The sequence below is a fragment of the Xylocopa sonorina genome, chromosome 6 (assembly GCF_050948175.1).
Source record: "Xylocopa sonorina isolate GNS202 chromosome 6, iyXylSono1_principal, whole genome shotgun sequence".
Lineage (NCBI taxonomy): Eukaryota > Metazoa > Arthropoda > Insecta > Hymenoptera > Apidae > Xylocopa > Xylocopa sonorina.
In genome coordinates this window covers 9,583,227-9,609,346 of record NC_135198.1, presented here as the reverse complement: position 1 = coordinate 9,609,346, position 26,120 = coordinate 9,583,227, and the positions used below count along the sequence as shown (strand labels likewise).

General features: G+C 50.3%; 1 long non-coding RNA gene across 1 annotated transcript in view; it reads left to right on the top strand.

Moving 5' to 3' along the window:
* The window catches only part of LOC143424338 (uncharacterized), a 68,540-nt gene extending 55,207 nt beyond the window's left edge, over window positions 1-13,333 (top strand). The window contains exon 3 of the long non-coding RNA XR_013101923.1: window positions 13,032-13,333. This is a non-coding gene — a long non-coding RNA (uncharacterized LOC143424338). The remainder of the gene's footprint in view (window positions 1-13,031) is intronic.
* The last annotated feature ends 12,787 nt before the right edge of the window (window positions 13,334-26,120 follow it).

Here is a 26,120-nt window from a genome sequence, read left to right as displayed (position 1 = left end):
ACTCACGAACCGTCTCTCGGTACGTGCGCCGTAAAACAGAAGGGCACACCACGTTTCCCATGAATTTATTACGCGACGATTTTTTTTTTTCGGCCGACTTCCACGCCACCGTTCCATCGCCTCCCTTGGGATTCATTGATTTTTTTTTTAAAACCCTTTGACTTTAAACGACGTCTGTTGCATGTCGTGTATTTTGTTCCTCTCCATTTTTCTCTCTGCTCCTTTTTTTTCCCCCGCTGAAATATACAGCGATGTGCTCTTTAAACGTAACGAGGTTTCAAATACCGTCGAGTGAACTTTAACCGGAACGAATTTATGCGTTTTACGATGATTTCGTCGCCGGTCTTCTTGGCATGCGCACGAACGTTCGAAATAAATTGAATGCTGTAATTAAATGGACTGTTTTAAAGTATTTGAGGCGAGTACAGCGACGTTTCTGCCGCTTCTGCTGGTGGAAACGGTCTTTGGAGCGATTCGACAGTCGGTATCGATTCCATTGGAGGGAGAAGAAGTTGAAAATGTCGCTCGACGGCACACAGTCGAACTCAAACGTCCGGTGCTTGCCGTTTCCTGTTAAATTTAGTCGATGCAGGGTCGATAAAAATATTCCATTCGTCGAACAAGTTTTTAATCGGATTTCAATTAAGTGGTTGGTAGACGAAAGTGCTGTACTCGTCGCAATAAAGAACTCGGTTCTCGTACGTACTTCCTGAACGCAGAACAATACTTAATACCTTCTGGACAAGCTTCGTCGATGGAATGATCGCGCACACCTTACCCGTTCCACTAAATTCGACTGATAAAGCATCGCTCTGTCCAGCTTTCGGTGAACCACAATAGAAAACCGTGGACGGCGAGCGCGCGTTATGAATATTGACAAAAAATGGCTGGATAATTTATAGCCGATTGTGCCAGGGCTCATGAATTTATTCAATAGAGACCCGGCCTAGGTAATCCGCTTTCTATAAGTTGCCGATCTTGGAGCGACGCGTTTTATTTCACCCCGTTCCTGTCCTCGATACACGCGAAACAATGCGGAAACAAGCCGCTGGCACCGGCGTCCCGATAGTTTCTTGCCTTCGTACCTCGCAATTTATATATCGTCCGGCGCTGTTCAGAGGATAAATATATCGTTCGCGTTCAGTCGGAGGTTGACAAGACACCGGACGAGTAACGCTCGAACACGTTCTCGAACGACGGTTTATCGAGGAATTCAGCTACCGTCCGAAATAAAGTGTAGCATTTTATCGGGGGAAAAAGAATTGTGCTCGCGTGGCGACAAATAGGATGAATTCGAGAGTCGCCTTGTAATCGGTTCATCCGAGCAAAGTGGCTGAGAGAGACGGGTCTTAACTCCTGGGCCCGTGAGAAGAGATTTTATTCTCCGGCGCGCGAGTCGACGAGGACACTCGATAAGGGGTCGGTTTGGAAGTTCGCGCGACTGGTCGGAAGGTAAATTCTGTTCGGCTCGCGGACACGTTATTGGAGAGGTCGCCGGTTGGGGGTCGGAGGTCTCTCGTATGTTCCCTGTAAGCCTGGCTGTTCTTTTTCGAGGAAGCCACTGGCTTCCAATCAAAGACACGTCAAGGGTCTTAACAAAGGAGGGGCATAATTCATTGCGCGTATTGGTAGCCGATCTGGCTCTGGCCAGGCGAAAGGGTGAAGGTTCAGAGTGAGATACCTCGGTGGGAAGTATAAGTGCGGGTCGAGGGACGGGAGGGACCGTTCGTATATAGAAACGAGGGAGAGACGCGGGAGATAACAAACCGGAGAGCTCGCGGCTCTGCCAACCTTGTGAAATATGCACCCATATATCAATGGCGTGCATATCAATTGCCACTACTGCCAACTGGCATGACTATAAAGCCAGCCAACTGCTCGGATGGTGGCGAACGCCGTGGAATCGAACAGGGAGAAAAGGAAGAACCCGGGGTCCCTGAGTATCCCGGCTCCCTCTACCTCCGTGCTCGCGCGAACCTTTCAGGGCCCGCAAGCCTGTTATTCGATCGGTCTTTATTAGCCATAAATTTGATATGATACGCGAGGAATATGATAATGGCCATCAGGTCGCGCGAAATTGCCGAACCGATCGGCCGGATGCTTCACTCCTCGAACGTGTCGATAGACGTGTACGTGCGCGTGTACGTGTGCACGCGATGCATGCAATTGACAGCCATCGGACGAATCTGCTGAAGGATGTCACACGCTGGCTAACTATACTGCCTTGATAAACTTAAGAATCCACGGGGTGCTCGAGAAACGTGTCGAGTTCCGCGCGTCTCTCCGTTTCTAGCATTTCTAGCGAGGATGAATGGAGAATCGATGGGCTGCTCTCTTCCTTTGAAAGGTACGCGTGTGATTCCCGACGTTGACTCGAATTACTGGAATATTTTCGAAAACTTTACACGCGCGATCAGACGCGGTGCGTTCGTTAACGCGTCGCGAGGCAATTGCCCGCCGCGAGTGTCTCTTCGTCTTGAACTCGTTCGTGGTTGTACGCTCGCGCGGTATTACCAGACGGAAGTTGGCTGGGTAAACTGAATTAACGATAATAATTTAACGGTACGGTCCGGCCTGGCGTAGTGAACCACTCGAGATTACAAAATTGCAGTAAACGCTTAAGCTGCTCGGAGAGTTCGGGAAACTTTTCGAGAGGAGCTTAATTAGCATCAAGCCAATTTCAAGTGGGTGTACCGGAACACACAGCCCTAAATACATTCGCGCGAGTTCACGCGGAAACGCGCCGCGGGGTGACGGGAGTCAAACGTTAGTCGGATATATAGCCCGCGTCCACGAGGAGACACACAGGCGAATGCTACAGAGAATCGTATAAGAGAGGGAGAGAGAGAGAGAGAGAGAGAGAGAGAAAGGGGGAGAAACACAGAGGGGAAGCTGTTCTCCGTTGGGCTGGCAGCGAAACTAGTGGCCGTGATAAAACGATGAGGTGGAGAACGATTCGAGGGAGACGAATGATGGAAACGGAGACGAGGAGGCGAGGAAGGGAAGAAGATACCTTCTGGCCGACTGCTAGGCTCGGTGAAGCTAATGTTACTTTTTACCAAAGAGAGTTGGCAGCCAGTTTGCTTTGCACGCCTGCCTTCGTCGAGGCGGCCCTCGCTCCCTCCCCCGTGGTGGGCGGAGGGTTCGACTGTGCAAAATGACTTAATGAACGGTATCTTCCGCTGCTGCTGCTCTCTAATCATTCCAGCCACTTACTTCTTGCCGTCAGCCATTTACTTTCCCAACTAGCGCTTCTTGTTCTCCTTCTTCGCGGCCTTTTTTCTGCTTACTCCCCGGCCAGATTCGATAATTACGGGAAAATCTTGCCGGAACACCTACGTGGACGGCAGTTACTCGGGCTTCATCGCGTGCCGTCCCTTCTCTCGTCCCCCTTTTTCCCTGCTTTTCCGCTCGTTTCCTTACTCCTCTTTTTCACCACCCCGTCCCTTTTAGATTCGAATCTCCGATAGGTCGGCGCGTAGCGCGCCGCGCTCCGACTGAGATCTCGCGGTGATTGGATGCCCGTCCCAGAGACAGTCTACTATCCTCATTAATGGTTGCTGCTACGTTTCGGTGATGCCTCCGGAGAGGTATCGTTGAATACCATCGCGACTCCCTGAACGCGGTTCCCTCGTTTCCCGTGAAACTCCGCCGGCGTAACGTTCGGGAAAACGATTTTCAAATTGAATGCACGAGATAGACGGATAGGTGGTATGCGTCCAAGAAACCTGGAAGCCCGGGGACTTTATGAACGATGCACTCTTTAATGGCACTTAATTAGCTCTTATCCAACGATGTACCCTCACCAGGCCATTCTTCCACGTTCAACTGGAATGCCTTTAAAAAAAAATAGGAGACTCGATAGTCATAACCGGCAATAGGATACCCTCATACTTTTACCTTCTTTTTAATTATATTCCAGGCTGTTCGAGAGGTTACCTAACCCTCGAAACACGATATATCGTGATCAGGTTATGAAACCACTGGGCTACGCTCAGAGAAATGCGGCGCGGTTACGATTTTTGGACACGCTAGCCTGTCCGGCACGCATTTGTCAAGATTAACCGAGAACGATGGCGATGGACCACGAACGGCACGGCCGTACGGTTAAAAGGCGAGATAGCTGCGCGATTGTCGGTAAATCTGTCTCGTTACCAGCGGCAGTGTTTTACCAGCGAGACATACCTGTGGGGTACAGTTGCAAATTGAAAGTCGAGCGTGGCCCAGCCGCGGTCGGGGCGGGTTGGTAGGTAGGCGAGGAAAAGAAGGAGGAGAATAACACGGGACGATCGTTCGGCCACCGGGCAGACTTATAACTTATAAATTAGATCCGTGTCGTCGCCGGGGAGCTCGCGTCGACGCGTCGACGCGTAGCCCCGGGTCCGCGCAAATATATTATGACGCTGCGGACTGCATTCTTTGCGAAATGCAATAACACCTCTCGCGCATTCCCCTCGCGTCCCCGTACGGAGCAAACGGACGTTGGCAGACGCGAGAGCTCGGCTGAGCTCTGCAGCAACCAGGTCCCGACGCACCCCGCAACGGTAGCGGTGAAACCCGCCCGCAAAGGGGAACTATTAATATTGCATTCAAGTCCATCTGGCGACGCGGCTGGTTATTAAAATGTAAACTTCATTATCATTCCCCGTTGTAATTACATTCCTTTTCTTTTGCCACCCGCTTTTTTTTCCCTCGTCCGCCTGGTTTTCCCGCCTTTCCCGCCCTGTCTGCCCAGTCCCGCGTGTCGCCGACCCGCTCGTCGAACGCTCGCCTGCCAGTTACATTACCGAGATCTCATTCCGATGCCGGTGGAAGAAATCGAACCGTTGGAAATACCTTTCCCCGTGCCGCGCCGTTCGATCTCATCTTTGCTTACTTTGGCTCCTTTTTACGCGGACCCACCCGCCACGGTTTCCATCCGGAGCGAATTTACATGGCGGCGCTTGATTGTCCCGGTACCCGGCTGCCAGTCGCGCGACGGTTAAATTAGTTTTAATCGACGTTTCGCCGGGACGTCGATCCGTTATTGACACAGGACGGAGCGGCGCGCGGGTATATCGACTGCCTCGTCGAGTCTACGCGAAACAATGGGAATAAAGTTGATCTTAAATTCGATTAAAACGCAGACTCCGGCCACCGTCTACACTCCGCCGTTAATGAAACACGAGACCCGGTACTCGTAATATTATACCCCGTACCGTTGAAGCCGGTAGCGAGTATATTACCAATAATCACGTCGTAAAATATAATTCAACCCCGTGTAGTTATCCTGTCATCTAGATAATGTCATACTCCGGAAGAAGCCGCGCACCGCGGCGTTCCGTCTCCGTGTTATTTACCGCCGCTCGTTCGATAGAATTATCCTTATCGCTGTTAGAGAATTAATCGAGTCCGACAAGGGAGGAAGATTACAAGCGAAATTTGTCGTGCGCCGCTCGCGACACGGTGAATTCGCTGGGTTACCTAACTAGCCGCGGGGTCGCGAATTAATAGCGATCGCGGGGCCAGCCCAGAAACGAGTGGTTGTAATCGCTTTACGGATCCACCGTGGAAATTACACGGAGAACGGCCTGGGCCAGGTTCTCCGCGCGCGTCGGCCCGTTGAAATTAACCACTTTTCTGGCGCGAGCCACTGCGCGAGTTGTTGTTAATTAATTCGACCAGAAAGCGGGGAATATGGGTGGATCAGTGTCGGGCCGCGCCACGGTCCGTCAACAAAGAGGGCCGGCAATTAATTAACCAAAGTGGCTCCAGCCGTGGGCGGGCGCATTGTTACAGTCTGCCAGGCCTGGACCATTGTCGAGGCGATGCCAGGACAGCCCGCTACCACCTGAAACCTGTGTCCCCGTTTCCGCGTCCTTGCGCCAATACGAACTTCCTGGGCAGCCGCCCTCCTTTGCGCGAGGGTAGGAACCACGCCGTGTTCGCGCTCCTTCGACCACGGTCCCGTTCACCATTGTTGCCGCCGCTCCGAGCATTGTAAACGCCGCTATCAATTACGATCCGCGATTTATCGACGGCGTAAAATCGCCGTTGCGCCGCTCCGCGAGTCCCGGCTACGATTATCGGGACGGATCGACTGGTCGTAAAGAGCAATTTGCGTCTAATTATCCAACCTAATCGCCTGGCTCTAACAGTCTTTGTCGAGGCTGTGGTATTCCGTTATAGCGATTTCGGAGCGGCTCGGAGGAACGTTTCTTTTCGCGAGCTGGTTGCTCTGTTTCGCGGTGAAACATCGAACCGGTTGTTGCCTGGTGTTTGGCGATCGACGAGCTATTCGACGAGGTATAGGATTGATCTCTTTGGGGGTTGGAAAGGAGCGAAGATCGCGGAGAGCGGCTCTCTCGCGGAAATTCAATATAGATAAAGAACCGTGCACGGAGGATCGGTGGAACAGCGACTTCTTTTAGTGTAATGGATTTCGTACGCGAGAAAAGAGAAGGAGGCAGCGTACGCTCCGGGGTAAACAGGAATACGTGAATACATTTCCACGGTATCCGTTTCCATATCGAAGGCAAAGCAAATATGGCGCGGGTAGGGAACCATCCCCGCGCCCGTTTTGCAAACAATACCTTCGTCGCGTTCTTCGGGTGGTATAGCAGAAATTGCAACTGCGCCCGGCGACTATATGGAAACTCAGTTTGCGAAACTCCGTCTTCGAGTTAACTTCGGTGTGGACACGATCCACGCGTTTCGAGAACCAACGCCCGCGCGGGACGGAATCAAATTGTTTAGCGGGCGAAGGCGAGGAAGGGACGCGAGTCGTCCATTTGCGAATCGAGCGCAGCTGTTCCCCGTGAACTTGGCGGATTCAGTCGACGATTTAAACGCGGCGGGACGCGACGATCGATCCCTGGAACGATGTACCAAACATCCCGTGCCCGGGGTTGGCGGATGTCGGGCCCGGCGGATCTCGTTCCCGACGCGAGTCGAAAGCGACACGAAAGCCGGAATCCGGTCGGCTGAAAAATTCATATCCGCGCTATTAACGAGCCGGAAACTGAATACGCCATATTGGCTTTCTGCAGCATGCGTGAAGCGTGCCACGGGAAACAAACCAAGTCCCACTACGAATATTACGGTGAACTGTTACCTTTTCCGTTTCCTACGCAATGCGTTCCCGTTGCGATGATGAAAATATTAATACCAAGCACTAATATTAATAATAATCCCGCCTTTATTGCGTACAGCACTGGGATAAAGGAGGTACAAGCGAGAGCACGAAATGCATTACAATAAATTTACATGCTACACGTGCAAAGGGCTAGTTTCAGCGAACAGAACGTTGCTGCTATTAAACCCCTAACGTAACGATCTGTTACGCAACTCTTTGATACTCGCTCCCTCTATTGCTTTTTCAAACATCGCATAATAATCCCGCTATCGTATTCAGTTGATCGTTCGCCTTTTTATATCGAATCGTTCGCAAGTACTGATGGACGAAGTGGAAGAACAGGGGAATTCGCTGGCAATAATTTTCCGCCGAACACCTTCGTTACTTCCGTTCGAAGATATCGCTCGAGTAGTAATTCTCGAGAGCGGTACCACTGATACGTCGCACGGATCGTTCCATGGCAACAGGATTCGGAGTAATGATCGTCCTCGCGTCGTACATACGTGAAACGACGTGTCACGCGTCCCAACCGACAGGTTAATACCGACATCGATGTCAACGCAATATTAATACATCGAGGATGACTGGCGCTTATCAACGCCCCGTGGTATCCGAGGTCTCGTCCTACGCGAGCGGCGTTCTCCACCAGTCGAGTCCGTACCTGACGATGGGAATTCCGTATCGCGAGCAGAACGCGGCCGCACAATCAACAACGACTTACGCCGGGGGAATAACAATGATCGTATTCATCGGGCTGGTGAAAAACATTCCTGGGATCGTAAGGCGCGGGTGATTTACGCGCCTCCGCGGCGGCGGGGCAGGTATGTGTGTCGCCGCGGCCTATTTGCCGTCCGTGGCCGCGTCCATTTCCATGAATAAAAATTACTCGTCCCATTTACGCGACAGAAGGAACGAACGCAGAGCCGGTTAACTCGCTGTTATCTCGCGCTCACGCGGCGAACAATCGGTGATCAGACCGCTTCTCGAGCGTAAATATAGCCGGCCTTCGCGCTATCTAGCCGTATAACAATAAGCTTCGATTACCGGCTGACGAAACGGGATCTATGCTAATCGGTGCCTGCGATTCGACGAGTTTAAAACCGCTGCGCGGACGGGAGATTACGAACAATTTCGGGCCACCGTCGTTCGTTGATTCGATCCCCGCGCGACCTAATTTCCTCCGCTTCTACCGGGTCAACAAACATGGCGGACGAGCATGGCGCAGGGTCAAGGTTGGTCTTCGCGATATCAGCTCGGAGAAAGGAGCCTCTGTTACCGCGTCGTGTCGATTATCCTTCCTGTCTCCGATACTCTAGCCGCGTCAGGTTCAAGTTTGCCGAAGTGGTACGCTGCGAAATTGCAGTTCTACGAATCGACGGGGACGTGGTACCGCGTACGGTGTCGGGGGGGACGTGTAACAATGATCGCATTCATCGTATCAAACGCGCGGACAGCACCGGCTCCACGCTGTTGCCCTGGCCGCGGGCTGATTGGTAGAAATTGATTCTGACACTCGACCGAGGAGCTGTTGAAAATCGTCAACCGTTCCTCGAGGGTCGATGTTCAATACGCCGACTCATTGCAGCCTGGAGCCTGCTCCTGGCATCTTCGACGCCAGAGGAATCGCTGCCACGGACTTAATTCAGTGATCGTTCGTTACATTGTACGATCCTTGGGGATCCGAAGGTGGACTTGGGATCTTGCTGCGTCGATATTGATTCAGTTATTTATCGTCGAGTCGGCTTCCTCTGGTCAGGATCTTTTCTTGTGTAAAAGAAGAGAAGGTAAATTTCCAGGTGATAAGTGGTAGCGAGAGTGAAAGGCATTCTGAACGTAGTCGCACACCTATCCAGCTATTTCGTGACGCGTGCGGAATTGTTATCAGTTCCGTCAGCGGATCGCCGTCGACAACCACCTTTTTCTCGCCATCGAAATCACTTGGATCGCGATGGCGTACGAGGATAACCGATCTCGATTTTAGACGCTGCGTTCGTTTCGTTTTTTAGGCGCGATTGATTGACAGCCGATCGCGAACCGGTCCCGATAAGAAGCTAATGAATTTTCGTTCGACTATCAGCCAGCGGGTTGGTCGAGCAAAAACCGGGGCGGTTATGATTTATGCCTGGTGGCCCGTTTTCAGAGCGGGTATTTCGTGTGACATTAGCTAACAGGCGGTACAGGTAATCTTGCGCAAGCCTCAATTAGAGTCTCGTTAGCATGGTCCCGATAAGCCCGGACAGATCGATCGGCTGCCGATTTCTGCCTTAGCAGTGCCCGCCGCGGGCTTACTCGTACTTATAATACCGATCGTTCATTGTCGAGAACAATGGCCACTGGGAGGGGTCTTGACGAACGATCGGGAAGGATCGAGAGACACTTCGCGGTCCAGTGGACGCCTTGGCCATCGGCGATAAGAAGGAAATGCAATTTCACCGACGAAAACGCGCGCGAAGCGTATTTTTTCTGGCAATTGCTTTTTATAATTGCGCCCGTCCGCGTTCGACCAGCGGACCGCGGAACGGTCCGCTTATCGGACAGTTAAACAGCTTGGTGGATTGAAACGAACGGTCGCTGGATAGCGGGATTGCGAAATCCCTTTTCGCGAACGCTAACGAGTTATCGTTACTCATATGAACCTACACGTGTAGCTACGCGTACACGTGATATAGAGTCGTTTCTAGCGGGTCGTCGCGTTTAACGCGCGTTAAGAATATATAATATATATGTATATACTATCAGAGCATAAATCGAGTCGGATCGGTATTTATTAATCGTTCGTTTCGTTCGCGAAATGAATTTCCTATTAGGATACGATCCGGTTAAATAAGCTGGCCGAAGAGTAAACTCGAGCCGGTCCATCGAGGCGTTTCAAAATCCATCGATCGGAGAGCGACTGTACGTATGTGGTAGTCCGGTTGGTACGTGCATACTTAGGTTGGTTCGCTCTCAACTCCATTATCTCGCGATAAAAACGTTCGAGGTGGTCGACGACCGGCTAGAGGACTTAATCGGCGTGGCAAGAAGCGTTCCGTGGAACGGTCTGGTGGAAATCGCGAGTATATCGGCAAAAAGTGTTTATCGTAAGGGTCGACCAGCCACGAGGGGGACGTTTATCGGGTCTGTGATACTTCTCTCGCTGGGACCATTAGCTCTGGCAAGGTCAAGGAGGTGTAAGTGTCGAAGCTCGATAGCAAAAAACCACGTGTCTTATGCCGTTTGGTCACGGAACGAAATAATCCAGCAGAGTCGAACGAGAGAGAGAGAGAGAGAAAAAAAAGGGATGAGTCGTCGTCTGGCGAGGTTTCGCGTGAACCGTGGTGACGTACGCGAGGGTAGGTCGAACTTGGCGGTGGTTGGCGTTCGCGCGTCAGAGGTGGGCATTAAATTTCGAATAAAAATTGAACGTCGAACGGCTGGTGTCCCTGCAGCCCGTATCGTGGCATCCGTTATTCGCGAATAAAATTTGCTACACGCTGGACGACCGCGCGGAAGAAGAGTTTGGTGGCGTGGCGCGAAGAAAAAGGAAAAGAGGGTTATTCGCTGGGCGCCGCAACGGGGCAACACCACCACGGCGATATTAAACCCATATGATTTACAAGCGTGAAATTTGATTCGCTGGCGAGGAAACAACAGCCAATAATCAATTTCTCCGGGCAACAAAAGATATGGCGTTTCAATATAAATTATTGGCAGCCCGTAACCCAACCCGGACACACCGGAGCGCGTGGATCCGGCAGAAAACCCTCGCAGCCGATCCTGTCCGCCGTCGAACATGAATTGTGATATTCCTGATGAAAGGTGTTCGCGCGCGCGTGTATGCGAGCGGCTCGTTGCTTTTGCAAATTTCGCCAAGCCTCGGGATATCGGCGATAAATTCGTTAGAACCGAGGGATGAGCGAATAGAAAGTTGCCGATATTATCTCGTTTCGTTGGTCGACGGTCACGCGAAACACCTATTCCGTCAGGAAGTGGTCATCGGTGTCAAACGTGTACGTCGTCAGGAGTCATTATCCCACGGCTTAACCGGCTTCATTAGTCATTCGCCTCGTAAACCATTACGCCGTAAAGGTCCAGGAAACGTTGAAAATGCACGGGGAGCGAGTTCTCTTCGTGAGCGCAGAGATAAAAGGAAGAGAGGAAAAAAGATTAAAGAGAGAGAGAGAGAGAGAGAGAGAGAGAGAAAGAGAGAAAAAAGAGGAGGGTGGGAATTGACAACAAAAAGGGACATAGTTCACGTTTCGAAGGCTGCGCGTCGGAAACACCTTTATAAGATGGGTTTTACACCGGGGCACTAAAGATAAGCCGAAAAACCCGTCGATGATGTATGTTTTGAGAAATGCAACGGAGGAATTAAGATTTACAGCGTCGTATAACCATTGTGGTTCGGGTGGAACACGCGCGGCTGCAACTATGCTCGCGCAACGATTTTAAGGAGATCCTTTTCGACTCACGGAGGAACATAATAAAGCTCGTTTGCCAGTCGCGGTCATAAATATTTATCGGTGGAGAAAAGAGTTATACAGCGGTGGGAAGAAAACGCTTTATTTACTCTGTGGCAGCCCGAGAGTTGCAAACGGGCTCTCGATTTACGACTGCTCGGCCAGATAATTCCTGCGAGAAGTTCGCCGTGACGAGAATGTCATCCCGACTTGGCGAGTCGTTTTACGGTTTCTTCTCGCGCTGCTTCACTTTCGTTCTATTTACTCGGCGCTGATTTGACTAATTGCCGCGTGGCACATACACACACCTAACAGACGTAGAAAGTTATCGAGGTTGCAACTATCGAGCTTCCAGCCGCAGTAGTTGAGAAACTTGCAACGAGTGATCGCGAGCAATGAACCCTTTGAAGTCATCAGGAATCGGTCAGTATTTTAGCTTACCGCAGAGCACGGGAAACGGCAACGTGCCCGTGATTAGGTCTCGAATCGGGGAACGATATCCGGTCCGTGGCAAACGTTGAAAAGCGGCGCGCTCGTATCGATAATAATCGGGCACGGAAAATCGTAATGGAACGGGCGTGACCGTAAGCGTGCCAAGGTGATTCTCATTCCGTCCAGGTTTGCCGTATGCGTCAGAGAGACGGAATGGAAATCGACGCGGCAGGTATACGCGTGCACCTATATCGAAGGGAAGCCAACGGAGTAAGGGGCCAAGGGATCGCGTCGGAGCACGGTCGTTAAAGGGGGTAAAGCGTTTACAGCGCTGTGTTTCACCGACCAGCAATGTGAAACAGTTACACAATTATCGAAAAACCATTACGCCGACATTGGCCAGCCACGGTGGTGTCTGCACACAGGTGAAAGGGGTGCGCGTGTACCGGTGCGCGTACGTGTACCATCGGCCGCGATCCACCCTTTCCACCGGCGTTCTGGTAAGCAGACGAACCCGTGATTTATAACTCTGGCTCCTCGTAAATATAAGCGCGACAATATATCTTTCGGGCTTGTCGTGAGAGGGCAAGCGCGCTTTTCGAACCGGAGAATGAGTTCCCTTTTCCTTTCCTTTCTCCCTCCTCTTTACTCCTCTCCCTCCCCTTTCTCCTCCTTTCCTCCTCGCGGCCACTCGCTTTTCTCCTCCTCGTTTTTTTCCCCCTCGCCCGTCGTCCCGCTCTTTTCTTCGCCGCGGACCCGATCGCGCGATGACTTACACGCTGGAACGCGAGGAACGCGATGGACCGATCGAGTTTACGATCGTCGTAAAATAAATCAATAGACGCGCTTCCGATGTTCTCCACGGCCCCGATATGGCGATCGAGCATCGTTTTTCTTCGGCTCGATTTTCTGAACTCCTCGTTAGGAGATCTCTATTAGGATGTTTAATGGTTCCAGCGATTCCTCCAAGGGTTGACGGAGCCCACCCTTCGATCACCGAATTCGTCTATTTTAAATTAACTCGATACCGTTTCTGCGAATTTCAGGTTTCCAAAAACCCACGCGGACCCTCAGGCAGGAACCAGGGAAATTAGTGTACCACGAAACGATAAGAAGAAATAATCAGTGCCGACGCAGCGGAAGTCGCACATGTTTTATCTCGCCGCGGTCGCAGCATCAACTTCTTCTCTTTCCCCGAGAGAAGGACACGAATTCCACGAACTACGGTCCAGTTCGAGAGCCTGTCCACTCCAGCCAGGAGCAGCTAACTTGCTGACGACGTATTCCTCGCGATCTACCATCGAGAGGATCTCAGGACTTGCACGCCACTTCCAACCGCCATCGCTGCAAGTTTTCCTCGGTATGTAAAACGTTATATGCATGTCTCTTTACTTTCGTTTCCCATCGATCACCGATCCAAGATCGAAGGGACCCCGTCGATGGCACTCGTGCAAGCTTCTCCTGAAGTACCTTTGTCCAAGTTATCACGTGAACGTACAAGTTTCGTTAAATCGAATTGGCATTAACCGAGTATCTGCGACGTCATCCCTTTTGCTTCGATATCGCGTCGACGAATTCGCGTTAGGAGATGCGGGTGGAAATCTTTGGCAAATTTCGCGAGAGTGAGCGATACGTCGCAGTCAGGTTTCGACTGCGGATGGCAGCTTTCGCGATACCATTGACCTCCCTTAACTCACTGGTCCCATATGCCAGTGAACACTGGGCACTCCTTCGAAACTATGCTCCTTTGACTAACCAGGCTTTCGTATTATCTGAAGCTTGTTCACAAGAGGTGTCTCCAACTTCTTCGCACCTTATCAGCGTTATCCGAGTGTTATACGTTGCTTTTTACAGCCACTTTTCGTCTCCATTAATGGCCGATATCGGGCAGTTTCTGTTAGGAAAGTTTCTTCTTCTGTAAAACGAGCCGGGTAATGGCGTTTTTAATAGGATAATGGGATAGTAAAGAAAATCGTGTTTCTTAACTATACTAAAAACTTCCAAAAATGGTCTATGACCGAGTACTTTAGCCTCTCTGACGCAAATGCGTGGTAACAGTCGTCCAGTGGAATACGACGGCAGTAGACAAAGCCACTTATAATCAGACTGCCGCGTGAGTAGCCGTAGTAACGAGGCCAATAACAGCAGATGCAATTGCTACCAGATGGACTTCTAACGCTGCATAAGCAAACGAAGAAGATACGTGAATGTTAATAAAAAAAAAGAAGAACCGTTTTCGCGATATTTCCTTTAATAAAATATCTAATAACGATTCTACGCGAGTCAGGGCCAAGTCCGTCAACTTCTTATCATCTCGTATAAGAAATTCGAAACATCGACGCGCTTATTGGGGTGGAGCGCAGGGGTTGATCGATGGCGAATCAAACGCCACTGGTCCTCGTCCCCCTTCGGCACAGTTTGTTCTCGTTAGCGAAGTTTCTCTGGAAGGAAATTGCTTGGGAGGCTTGTCGTCGGGAGGAAAAAAAATTTCGCGAGAGCAATTCGACGAGGGGGGTGGGCAGCGTTCGCAGCCGTCGAGTCCGTCGTTCGACTGGTTAAATATCGGGTAGGAACCGTGCGACAGGGGTCGATCGATGGTTAAACGTGCAGAATGTTCCGCGGAGCGACACGATGGTCGATTCTCTTTCGGACGGAAGTCGACGGCGCGCGGAGGATTCGATTCGACGTGGATTAGCAGTTTGCCAGTGTCGGTTTCGAGGCGCGTGACGAGAATAAGGGACGTCTCTCGCGTCAATTACAGACGCGAGCAGCGACTGTTTTTACGCGGATCCAGGCGACGCGGCACGGGCAACAAGCTGTCGGCAATTGGCTTTGTCATCGCCAGGATTCTATCGGCTCGTCGTCCCGCTGTGGGAACGGGGAAATCGGATTCCCTGGAGGAGGGATTGCGCAAACTGTCTTCGGAACATTGCTGCTACAAACTCCGTTGATTGGAAGGGAGATAATTAAATATACTCTTCCTTTTACTTTTTTTTATTTATTTCACGCGAACTCCACGTTCGCATGGAACGCGGAAGCATTTTTTAACTAAAAATCTAAAGGGAACGGTTTGTGATAAAGTTCGCGGATCGACGATATTAACCTGGTAAAATTTAATAAGGTTTTATCGTCTGTCGATTAAAGACGTTCGTGCGTGTAAAACAGCGTTGCGCAGATCGTTTAACGAGCCCGCGGCTTTGCTATAAACGACCGTATCCCGGGATGTTCCCAGGGCTTGTTACTTGTACGGAAAGTCTCACTGTATTTTGCTTCATTTTAAGTCGTTAGTGTCGACTCGTAAAACGCGCCACCGCGTGCATACCTATGTACGCCTCCCGGCCCACCCTTCATCCTATATACCACCCTTAATCTCTTTTGCTGTTATCAGTGTTGCATATTTAATGCACTTAGAAACCTAGCTCTGTATTCATAACTTGCTGTTACCGTTGATAGTGGTTGTACAGGGCACGTAAAAAGCATTAGGAAGTTAAGGGCGGTACTAAAAGAGAGTTTCGACCTTACAACACTTTCGGAGAGGGTAGGTTAAAACGATCGTATTTTTACCAAAGCTTAAACCGTTAATTTATGCCTAGAAAAATTTTATTATGATTATACGGTTGTCTTGGCGGCAAAAGGAAGTTTAGCCTCCCCCGTTTCGTATCCATCGCTCCATCCTGGTACATTTCGTTTTTCCAGGTTTTTTCGTTTAAAACGACTAGTTGAAGCGTACACGTTCGCGCAGAACGGAACAAGGGAAAAAACAAAAAATTTTAAAAATAGGATGCCCCGCTTTGTACTATGCCCTAGTAGTATTCGTTACTCGAAAGGACGATAAAAAATTGCTGCTAATGCAGAGACGCGCGGTCTGGCGTTGAAATGAAAAACAAAATCGCTGCCCTCGCGATACGCGGTCGGTCGCAAAAAATTTATGCACCACCCTACCCCCGTAGCAGTACCTTATACTTACGAGTAGTTAGAGCATACAAGGGACCGGATAATTGATGCACATCCTAAACGAGGCCCCGACTAACATTACACGTAATAACTTAATTCTATGTACGCATAAAAGCGTGGCTCTCGGCCGACTCCTGGCGTCTCCATTCGCGCGAGGTGTACGCGCTACGCGGAGTACGGTAACGCGTCGCACACGCGTGTACCCATGCAGAGATCTCGGTTAAAGGGACAGGCGGCGGTGATGAAAACCGTGTCGCTTTCAAAGCGAGTAGAATAGGCTAGCCGTGAACGCCGCGCGAAACTGGGTGAAATGGTTGAAAATTCTCCCTCGACCCTGTCGAAACAATCGGTCCGCGAGGCGTGCTTTCACCGCGCGGCAGGACAAAAGGAAAAGGGGGACGGGGTTTTTAAAATTTCATCCAGATGTTGAACGCGCCGCGCAATATCGCGGACGGGAAACGGTCGAACGACCAGCGGAAGGGTAACGAAATTTGCGACGGTTCGTCAGGGCCGTTTCGTCGGGAACGGGAACGAAATTTCGTAAACGTATTCGCTTACAAATTTTCGCGAGAGGGTCCGCGCACGGAATTCGTCCAAGTTTTATCGAAACGGTCCGGGGGGTTGAAAGTTTTCGAAACACTCGGCCAGGGTGTTCCTAACGTCTGCCGCCGCGCGTAGAGAAAGTTCGCCGCTGAGAGTTTCCCCAAGTTTCGAAATTCACCGGGCCCGCGTTGCTCGCGCGATATTACGTACGAAATTATGAGCGGAGATGCTGTCGTGCATGGGTATATCGACTCCGTGGAGTATATTGGTTTCCGTAAAAAGGACACATCCGGCCAGCTCTTTCGTCGTGGAAATTCAGCAACTTCCCCAGATACCTAGTACCTCGTGTGTAACTGGTCGATTTTTAACAACGACAGCCTCGTATCCTGGCCGAGCTGGTGCATCACGTGATTAAATTTCGCAGAAAGAGAGGGACAGAGGGAAAAACAAAAGGAAGAAAAGGAGCAACGAAAGCGTAGAGAACTGGAGGGCGGATCCATTTGTTTGAATTGAAATTAAGGTAGAATGAGAAATCATTCGGTAGGAGGTCCTATAGTTTCTCTAGGCTCTGGCTTTTATTCGGGTATATTCTTCTTCATTAGACTCGATCCGTTTTCTCCGCGCGCGGGGTAGAATTTTCTATGAAAAACTAATTAGAACTGGAGTCCTTTGGACCCGTGAAATACGCTTCCAGGTCTTAACCCAGATACCGCAGAGAGGAATGTCATTCTAATTATGCTTTTCAGTTTTTGGAAAACTATTGTCTGGGAATGCGAGTGCGACGCGCGATTTTGGGGCAAGCGTGATGCTTTTTAAAAATAACGCCAGGAAGGGATTGTCGTGTCGCGAGTTACGTATCGAATAGAAAAATATAAAATCCTTCCATCTTTTTTTTAATCTTCCATCACTATCAACGCGTATCATCGTCACTGTTAGCGACTCCATTGAAATAAATCGTTGGAAATGCTTCAATTTACTTGAACCGCCGTCTAACGAGTCCTTTAAAACCAACGTCGAGCGATAAAAGTAAGCTTCCACAAAAATAACCGTAATAAACTGTTATAATAGCGACTTACATGTAATCATAATGTAACGCTCACAGAACTCTTACTATTATAAATGTTTACGGTTACACGTAGCGGTGCATGTAGGTCACCGTTACAACAGTTAATTCTATAAAACTTATCGCCCGCAATGCCACCACCTTTGCCACTAAAATAAAAACCACGCGACGATAATTAATTCAATGAATGTTACCTATGCATCGTCCACGAAGCTTCCCCCCTCGTTACGCGGACCTTTTGCCCTCCAGCAACCTTGAAATTTTTCTTAACCATCAAACGGCAGAGAAGAAGAGGGTTTGGATGAAAAGCCCGCGAGAAAGGGTAGAAAGCGGACCGTTTCGAGGTGGTCGCGCGAGTTGCGAGGCAGAAATCACTGCACAAAGGTGTAAAAACTGAAAGCTGGCCGGCACGGTGTTCGTGTCTTAACAGCTCGGTCAACTTAAAACTGATAGGCTCGTATCCCGCGCGCGCCGCGCGAGGGTGGAACCGCGCGAGAGGGTTGCTACTTTAACGCGGCCCACGCTCGATATTAATGCCCGTTTCCACGAGTACGAGCTAACCGGCGAACGGCGCGGGGATCGCCATAATTTCGCGAGATTGCTCGCCCCGGGGACGTTCGTAACGCGACCAGGCCACGTAACTCGGTGGCCGTGTATCTTTCGGACGGTCGTGATAAAGTTATTACAGTGATTAAAAAGAGGTGACGACTTGATCCAACGGTACAGAACGCGCGCCAGGGTTTCTCTGCAATTACCAACTTGAAATCGCCGCGTCGCGTACTTCGCATGCGAATTCGCGTGAATCCGATCCGTCTCGTGCGCACGTGAACCCTGAATCGAGCCCCGGTTTACCTCCGCCATCGATTCGCAGGACGTTTTCATCGCTTTCTCGGAAGATTTTGTGCATCGTTAAAAGTTAAATAGGCCACGGCGAACGTTTTCCTGTTTCGCGAGAAACCGGGGTCAATCGATTACTCCATTGTCAAAAATGAACGAACCTGCGGCTACGAAGTGTCGAACAAGGATACCAGGTTCGAAGTTGGAGACGTTTGCGGAAGAACTTTAAAGTTTCTGCCAAACGTCCTATAAATCTCCCGTATCCGATCCGTCTTTCTGTTTGGCCTTCCTCGATTCCACACTCGCGCAGCTTTCTAATTCATCGCAACTCGTTTGATCTCTCGATGGACTTGGCACATGCAAAAGATACACGTTACCCTCTCCAAACCACCTTTCTCGCTCGATTCTTTACTCGTATCGCGGCGTTTTCGTTCGATCGTCCGTTGTTATCGTGTAACGAACGCAACGGGAAAGGTTGCGAGCGATGGTCTCGTTAGAAAGCATAGAGTAACAACGCGACGATGGAAATTTCGCCCGCACGCACATCGCGATACAGCCGGGGCGAAATGCACGGCACGCATCCGCCGTGAAACCGCCGCGCCTCGTAGTTCGTTCGGATTGATAAACGGCGCCGCAAATTTAATTAGAATGGTCGCGCGCTCGCACGCTTTACGTTCGCTGTGTAATTTCGGGGAAAAATTACGCGCGGACCCGGCCGGGAAGTAACGGCCGTTAATTACCAGATTTCGAGGTATCAAAAATTGGGCGAAACGCTCGTCGAAAGGCGGCGAGCCTGGGCGTTATTTAATTCATTACGCGTCGGTTCGCGCGCTCGATTCGATTTATTTTCCAGTTGTTAACCGAAATCGAATTTCGGGGATCGGCGTTTCATCGCGTTTCGCTCGGTGATCCTTTTCGTCGCGGTTCGACGGGGCCATCGTTTCGACCAGGAGTTATTATAATCGTTGACACTCGCCCGATCGCATTAACAGATTAAACCGCTGCGACTGGCGAGCGTGTTTGGCACGCTCCTCGAACTTCGTACGAGGAAATTTCATTCGAAGTTCCCGCGACTTTCGCGACTAAATGATATTCGCCAGAAATGAAATTCGCCGCGGGGTGCGTCCCCCGTCAGATGTTGCGCGATCATCCCAGTATATTTCTTTTTTTTTCTCATCCTCGAATTTTAGCGGAATTACAGCGACTGTCCCCGATCAGTGTTAATTGGTATCGACGAGTAAATATTCGACGGGCTCGACGCCGCCGTGAGTACGGTATAATTGTTAAAAATAATCCGGTAGAATCTCGATTGGTAAAACGCTAATCGAATGAACGGAAATTCTCCAAATTTTTTCCACAAGAGCTTTTGTTTTTATTCAATATCACCGCTCGCAAAAATATCGGGGAATAACCGATATTTTTATTAAAAGAACCGGACCATTTAATTATCCGGAATATTCGGTTGTTCGAGCAGAGCGGGCCACGATTGGTCCGGATAATCAAGATCCTGCCGTGCTGTCTATTACTGGAATCGAAAAAATCGAGATGGAAATGGGAGAATTTATTAAATGGTGGGTCGATAAACGGGTATCTAAATTACACCGTTTACATAAGAAAAATCCCTGAAAAAAGACCGACACGGGCGAGCGTGGCCCCGCGATTAGGCCAAATTGGCCGGCGTGTTCCCCGTAGAAAGTGTGTGTGGGGGGGAGGGGGGAGAGAGAGGTGGTGAGAAGGTGGAGAACGGTAGTCTTCGTGGTAGTCGGGCTTCTCGAAGGGGATTCTCGACGGGTCTGCGTCAAGTTTTCCGCCTTGGTACCCGACGGGGAAACGAGCGGACGGGAGAAGCGGCGTGGGTGATATACAGCGGCTCTCAGCAAATTAAACGAGGGTGGTTTGCAGTGCTGACACGTACACTCGTTCGTCACACCCTAACCACAGGGTAGCCCTCTCTCGCTTACGCCGGACAGAGCTGCCCCCAGTTTCGGTGCCCGGGCAAAATTGAACTGCAACATCGATGATAATGGCGAGGCATACTTCAGCGGCGCGCGAGGGCCTGAAAAGAGAGCAGCCAGAGCGAGCGGGAGATCCACGAGGTACGGAACGATCCAACCGGTTCCCCGGACGTGAGTCGCTTAACAGTCGACCCGCCCGGATTTATATATGCGTTTATATCCTCTTTAATTTACGTCTATGCTTAATTTATGGGGCCAGGCGACGTTCATTCGGCTGATAACTGTGTTTCGTGCCTTTTTTTCGGCCCGCTCAAGCCTCGCCAGACGGATTCGATCTGTTCACATCGGATTACCTGCGAATTTATCGAACGTATCTCCCCTCTTTGTCTTCGCCTCCCTTCTCGTCTCTCCTGTCGCCTCCTTTTACTTTCTTCTTATTCTACCGTCCTCGTCTTATTGCATTTTATTGTGCACGGACACACGGTTCTACATAACTTGACGCCTCGCGTCGGGAATCGATAGGATCCGTGAGAAGCGTTTCATAAATCAGCCGTAGCTTCTGACCGAGCGAGGCGTGAGACGCGACTACTTTCTTATCGCCCACTTAACGAGCTCGATTAATATTGCTGGTATCAATCCTGACGCGGAAGACGTAATTACGCGATGGACAATTAAAGTAGACGTAGGATGATTTCTTAAACACACTCGCAGGATAACAGTACAGGCCTCATTGTACGGCTCGCTTAGCCGCGCGCAGTCTCAATCAAGTTGAACGAGCCACCGCCGACGCCGGACAGGAAGATCTATCCTCCTCGTCGTGCCAGTTCGGGTCCTCTGCTCGCGGTTAGTTCTTTGCCCCCTCGATCAACTTCATCGGTTATCATTAATCATCGCAATCTTTCGTGAGTAATCACCTTTTCCGCGGATGATTTCTTCGAGAGGCCGCCAGGACTGATTGCTTCCTGTGTTCTCGAACTTCAGCGTTATCGCGTTAAAGTCTCGTAAAACGGTTCGGCAAGTTCGTCGAGGCTCCAGCGGGACGCGGTCGGTTTAATGATTTCCGGGGGAAAAATTGGAAATTGTTATCGTTCGTTGAAATTCATTTTCCGTCCGCGAGGCATGGATCGATCCTCGAGGGCGGACCGGGACAAACGAATTCTGTGCAATTAAGCTAGGCTCCTTTGATTCCTACCGACGAGCGGAAATTATCGCCATCGTCGTCGTTAAAACGGACCCGGTTGGTCCCCCCGTGTTAATTGTCTCCTTATCGCGAGGAGAGACGAGGACGGACGAGACCCGCTGGCAACTGCCGCGTTGCGTAATGTAATAATTGATGATGCACACGTGCGATAGCGCGGCGTAACGTGCATTGTTTTACACGGCTGGGTATCACGGACACGTAAACGAGAATAATAAGTAATTGCGGGGCGTCGCGCGAGCAACGACTCGGCCAAAGTGGAAAGTTCCTGCCGCGGAGGGTGAAGTTGAGGTCGGTAGCGTTGGAACCAGCCACGGTTGCGCGGCGTCTCGCACCTACGCGAGAGTCCACTCTCGTATTTCGGGATTCAACTTGAGAGCGTTACGTGATTAATAGCGTAACTTAACGTGCACGCGTAAACTACGTTTGATTAATGCTCGCGAACACGATCAATTCGGGTACCAAGCAAAACCGTGTCTCCGTCAGGTTCTTCGTAATAATCCACGGATGACGTGACCGGTATAAAAAGGACGCGGGTCCTCCGCTGCTCGTCGAAATTGGGCGAAGCGAAACGACGCGTTCGAGACGGAGCGCGTGCTGTTATGGTTCGATAAAATATTGTAATTGGGCCGCGGCCAGCCGGATCAATACTCTCTCTCTCTCTCGCTTTCTCACCCCCGCCACGCGAACTGACCTTTTTTGCGGTACCGCCGCGTTTAAAAAAGTTTTTATCATCCCCGGCTACTTTGAGCGGCGCGGACGCGCGCAATTCGATCGCGCGGCTGCTTTCTGCAAATTAGAACGGAAACGAGCGTTACCCGCTGGTTCTCCGCTGGTGCTTCTGGGTCGAGAGTGTCTTTATATAAATAACGCCTCCCAAAGCGGGCCGGGTGGGCGATGCGAAAAACACTTTGCGTCGCACTATTTCCTTCCGGATCAAGCATTATTAAAACAAGCCCCGCCGGAACAGCTTTTTCCCACCCCGCTGTGGCTGGTGAAAAACATGGTCAGCGCCGCCATTAGCTAGCGGAGTTCCTTTGGCCTGGTCTCTTTCGAGAAAGACCACGCGCAACTCGTTCCGCTCATCGAGCCCTCAGATTTTTCATGTTTACCCGTAAACAACGGGCTCCACGGGCTGTTTAAAATTAGTAGCCTTCACCCCTTTTCCGAGGGGTGAAAAAGCACGGGGGTAAAAAAGCTTCTTTGAAATTTTCGTCCCGCGGAAAGCTGACCAGCCAGGCGAGTTCTTTCGACTCTTCCTGCAGCCGAAGGAGTTGCGTTTTGGGGTTGCCTGGGAGGCAGCAGTTGCAGACTCTGGCCCGCTACCTGCAACCGGGAACTCAAACAAGTCCGTTCGCGGCGTAGGCGGAGGGAGCCACGGTTATGCCCACTTGACTTAGGCGCACGGGCAGCCTGACTGCTTCCACAACGGCCGGATGCACGAAGCCAACCCCTTTCGTCCCTCGGTTTGCTCGGCCACGTTCAGATCGTATCTCGGCCGCCACAGCCTTTTCCCCTTTTGACCCTCTCTCTCTCTTTCTCCCTCACTCTCGCTATTTCTCTGTGTACGTGCGCGTTTGTACGTGTTGATACGGATCCCGCAAAACCCTCCAACTGCGAATTAACGACGAAACTCCTTAAACTCCGTCATCCAGATCCGTGGCTCGGCTGGAACCGGGGAATGTACGGGCCAATAAGCAACCGCCGCGCAGAAGTCTTAACGCGTGCCATTGCCGGACCGACCGGTCGCGATATACCGTTTATTAGATTCTTAAGTGCGTCCAGGGAGAGAAGTTTCGAGCGTTTCCGGGCACGGAAACTCGACGTGCCCCTGATAAGCGTTGCCCTGGCCGGATTTTGCGGTTGTTAGCCAAGGGGGCACCGTTGCCGAGCGGAGCTCGATCTTTTTAGGGTTCTAAATGGTACTTGCCAGGGTTCCTCGATACGCTTCGGGTCTTGTGTAAAATACGCTTACAGCGTCGGTGTCCGATGTAATTAGTTTCGATGAGAGCGATGGATGTTTCGTGATTCCATCGTTCGTATTTTGTATTTAACGACACATACGGCAGCGATGTTATTAGTTCCAACAGCAATAATGCATCGTTTGATCTTTAAATTTCTAATGGCGGTTTAATAGGCGGCTTCGACGGCCACGCGTTCCACATTTTCGAGCATCTATTTGAACATTAAAGTGGGCCATTGTATACGTAATTTCGTAATGATATAATTGATGTAATAATAGTTTGTTGGCGGCGTAACCGCCCAGCCCAAAGTTATATTGCGTTACCCGATGCATGCCCTCGTTCCGGCCCTCTGTGTACTGTCAGTTTTGGACCATTAAATATGAACGTCAAGCTCTTTATCGCCGGTATTTTCCGGTCCATCGCGCATCTGCAAAATTCGTATTAATGTTGTATTACAGCGAAACGCCTCGATAAATAGCCGCGTGTAATGTCGCGTTGTTCAAACATCGTGTCTAGTTTGCAAACGAAGCGTGGAGCGAAAAGACATTGTTCGAGCATGCGAAAAATTAGACGACAAAGCGTGTAATTAAAAAGCGTCGAACGAGCGATATTACGTGGGTTTAATACGCGACAAATGAATGGGTTTCTAACCGTGAAAGAACAAGGCAGACGAGGACTGCATAAACGTCAACGACTGAGCGTACTTATTTTGCTTACATAATCGTTAATTAATATCATTGTACCCATTCAAAGTATCACGACTTTATCGTTAACTCAAAATTGTAGTGAGTTAAAAATGTCAAAGAGAATCGAAAAGAACTCGAACGTAGAATTACCGAATTCGCTCCAGAAGGGATGAAATCCGTAAGTAGAAGACGCGAAACGATCTCAGAGCGTACTCCACGCTAGATTTGTATCGGATTATGCACGGGATCGCGGCGCTTTTCCAGCTCGACGTCGTTCACGAGACGCGGAGAACTCTCTCTCTCCCTGTCTTTCTCTTGGCGCGTATTAACGTGGAAAAGTCTTGAAAGTTCGGCGTTTCGAACTTAGTCAGTCGGAGTGAAGTTAAACGAGCGTACGTGGCTAATAAGCCTGGCTACGGACTCTGTGTCGTTTATTAAATTCCTCGGTACATAAAGGAGGGAACGCGCGGGTTGGGAGTGGGACAGGAGGAAAAAAGGAAATCTCGCGGCACACGGCAGTCTTTCTCAACAGTCGTTACAGAAATGCCTCGGATAGGACCACGGTGAACTATTCAAACGAGGTAATGATCCAGACGCACAAAGGTAGCGTTACGTGAGTCACCGTGGATGGAGGGAAAAGAAAACAGGATTTTTGTATTTCGTTTCTCGTCATTAGTGAAATACATGGTTCCGGTTCATGGAATCGAACCGGGTAATTTCGATGTCGCAACACCGCGGCGACAATTAAATAGGGAACTGCACTTTTAAATTAGACGCGTGACACGCAGAGACGCGCGAATTTTGTTTGTTTAGCGAATGGTAATATCGACGTGGTTAAATGGCGACCAGGTATATCGTTCGATAATTGCATCCTCGAAAAGGGCGTCCTCTAATTCGGGCAAGATAATTGGCTTTTCGTCGCGTGTTTGGTGAAGCACGACGTCCTGTTTCATTAAACTGTCCGTGGCAAACTCCTGGGAGCCGATTCGGCAAGGATTCACGGTTCGGCGGCTACGACGTCACCGTCGATCGAAGGCACGAATGAACATATTCTGTCGGAAAGTTTGCTCGTTTTATGCTCGTTCATGTTTCCTGTTGTTCGAGGACTTTCCCCGGAAATGCCTACTGACCTTCTTTCCAGGGGGACTCGTGGCCTAAAATTGTCGAATGCTTGGTCGCTCGAAAGGGAGTGACTCGGTTGACCTATCTTTAATGAACCAGTTCGATACGGCTTATTAAATGGTACGTAAAGCACCCGTTAAACGAGACAACAGCCGATGCATCGTCCTCTTTGTTCGAGGTGCTTCGCGTTGTTATATAAAGGCGAGAATCCTTGAGGAAAGCGAACGTATCGCGGTGAGCAAAAACAACGCCGTTCCATTCACATCAGATGTGAATTGAACATCGAACGGAAGTGAATGTTGCGTGTATGTCGAAACAGGAAACGGCCCGTATGCTGACAGTTGCCGTAACTCGCGGAAACATTGCATTCTGCAAGACATTGCGGGCTACTTGGAAGGTGGCAATTAGAAATAGTATTATCTTCAGATCGCGAAGGTGCTAGTCTACCGTAATAACTACGAATCACGAGATGCTCGCGGCAAACGTGAACTCACGAATTGTTTTCGTCGATCGAGATTTCTACAGGTTTCACAGAGTTTCTAATGAAACGCGCTTTCCGTGCGTTCGTTGACTGCCTCTCGCGATACTTCACGAACGAGCATTGGAAACGTTACTGCGCGCATTGCATTTTTCTCACCCCACGGCGACATTTACGAGGATTCGTAACAATTATCGAACGCGTGGCCAACGCGATATCGGAAAGCGAACACGTTCCGAAATGTTAATCGTGCATTGCTCCGTACGAAACGGGCACGCGGCGAAAAGGCGAAGAAAAGAAGTCGGCCTGAAATGTACGCACGCTGCTCGAGTTTA